Raw genomic sequence first — 2,855 nt, forward strand, 5'->3', positions numbered from 1 at the left:
GCATGACGTCACATCCTCAGCTCCGCCCTCCTAGAGGGCGTGATGGGGGTGTGACATCATCCCATGACCATCTTGGATTCCAGCAGGATGTCAGCTGGTTATCTCATGCACTCCATACTAGCATTGGTTGCAGTGCTTTATTTTGTAAAGTGCATTTCTGAATATAGTAGGATTAAATTATACATTTTAAAACAAAGGACACTAGCGCTTGTTTTTTTAGTTTTTTTTTGCCTTTACATGTATATTCCATTTATCTGATGATGGGATGTGCCTATATGTGATGGTAATGACAGAAGAAAAAGTGTGATTGCCAAGAGATTTTACACTTGAAGAGGGCAAGCGCTTTATGACCTTACTGGTAATACAGGGGTCATATCTCTCAGGTGAGAGGCCCTTGTTCACTGGTGGTGGAGACAGTGGCACTTTTATTTCCAAGCAAGGTTGATATATTTTGAACACTGAGGTGATTGAATATTTTGAACTTTATCATACAAGTATATGTTGTGGACTTTTATAATTAAAGATTTATTTTTTTGTCATAGGATTTAAATATATTTAATGTGATTCACCGATTAATCACTACAGGTTGCGTTGCACTATACTGAGTCTTTAGGAAAGCTGCAGAGTCTCAAAGAAAGGTTTTTCACATGAAGGACATGCAGAGTGACTTTCTTCAACACCATGATGATCTAAAAGAACGAGGTCCTTGAAAGACATGACACTTTGCTATTGGCTAATAAGAAGGGACTGCATGACACAAACTGGAAGCCAAGTGCAAATCAAGATCATATGGTTAGGTGCAAACAACCATTCCTGGATGCACCCTTTTTTTTTGTAGACTCCTTCCATCAATGTCAGTAAGTCCTGCATTGGAAGAGTTACCCCAGGAGAGCTTTCAATCTCAAGAGGAAACCTTGTTGTCTCCCATGAGTGAACTCTGGTTAGTCAACCACCCTCCTATTAAGCATTCCTATTATGTACGATAAATACAGTATGTTCTGTTTATATAATGCAGGACTGTATTTTTCAAACCTGTTGGTATTCTGTCAAGGATTGCATTTATTAAGCTCAGGGGAATTGTAGGCAGGTGGGGCTGGGTGACCCCAATTTTACCTGAGCAGTGAAGGAATTATTTTTGTCAGGTTAGCTGTTTGACAGGTCACGCAGCAATCCTACAATTGCTAAGCCACATTTGCTTTGTCTTCAGCGGGAGTGGTTACAAGGCTGTCATTTTACTACTGGCTCCAGATAGAACCTAGCATAGGACCAGTGTGTCCTATGCCATGGGCTTAGAATGCCATCTTGGACGATCCTGTATCTACTTTTGCTATTCTCACGATATTTCAGTGGCTAATTTGGATGCAGATGTGCTATTAAAAAAATCCAGATTGGAAAGTGCGTAAACAGGACCAGGAACCTGTTTGCTAGGTACAGCTAGGCCTCACCTCTCAGTTGGGAGTGAGTTGGTGTCCTGGGAACTCTATGAGCTAAGGTTCCGGATTCTTAATGAGAATACTGGTCTACTGCTGCCCTCCAGAGGAGTTATCCAGTTACCAGCCAGGTTTGTTGCGATGGGAGCTAGTCATTTTAGAAGCTTAAAGGGGTTGTAAAGGTAAAACATTTTTGAAGGAGGACTGAACTAAGGTAAAGGAAGCTATTTAGGATTTTTTTTTTTTTTTACCTTTACAACCCCTTTAACCACTTCCCGCCCGGTCAATAGTAAATTGACGTCCAGGAAGTGGTTGTGAAATCCTAAGCGGCGATCAGTGATGCGGAGTGTCAGTCTGACACCCTGCATCTCCGATCTCGGTAAAAAGCCTCCGGTGGAGGCTCTTTACCACGTGATCAATCACAGCTGATCACGATATAAACAGGAAGAGCCGTTGATAGACGCGAGTAGAGGAGAGCCGATCGGTGGCTCTCCTGACAGGGGGGGGTTCGCGCTGATTGTTTATCAGCGCAGCCCCCCCCCCCTTTGGATGCCCACACTGGACCACCAGGACCAAATAAAATAGGCAACAGTAATAGGAAATAATAGGCAACAGTAAAAAAAAACAATAAAAAAAAGAGCACAATAGATGCCAATCAGTGCCCACAAATGGGCACTGACTGGCAATATTGGCACTGACTGAAGTGATGCCCATCAATGCCATCAGTGCCACCCCTAAGTGTCCATCAGTGCCACCTCTCAGTGCCCATCTGTGTCACCCATAAGTACCCATCAGTGTCACCCATAAGTGCCGCCCATGAGTGCCCATGAGTCCCGGTTTTAAACAATGTCATTTTTTGGGTTGTAAAAAATTATCGTGTGTGGGCTTTAACGACGTGAAAAACCCGTGCATGCTCAGAAGCAAGTTATGAGACGGAAGCGCATGTTCTGGTAAAACTACCATTCATAATGGAGTATGCACATTCATCACGCTGTAACAGACAGAAAATCGCGAATCGTCTTTTACTAACACGAAATGAGCTAAAGCAGCCCAAAGGGTGGCATCATCCGAATGGAACTTCCCCTTTATAGTGCCGTTGTACGTGTTGTACGTCACGCACTTTGCTACAGCATTTTTTTTTAACGATCGTGTGTAGGCAAGGCCGTTTTAATGATGAAGTTGAAAAAAACATTGTTTTTTCTAGACCCTGAAAAACAACATTTTTTACAACCGAAAAATGATCGTGTGTATGTGGCATAATATCCTGCTGTAGAGTTTATATACATATATAAAGATACTCCTCGTTTAACGACTTACCTGTTTAACAACTTACCTTTTTTTTTTTTTCGCCTCTCTTTAGAGACCGCGTGGTCAATGTGCGTGTGTTAACCCAATTTAGAGTGTGTGTGTAAGTGTGGTGGTTTT

The sequence above is a fragment of the Rana temporaria genome, chromosome 1 (assembly GCF_905171775.1).
Source record: "Rana temporaria chromosome 1, aRanTem1.1, whole genome shotgun sequence".
Lineage (NCBI taxonomy): Eukaryota > Metazoa > Chordata > Amphibia > Anura > Ranidae > Rana > Rana temporaria.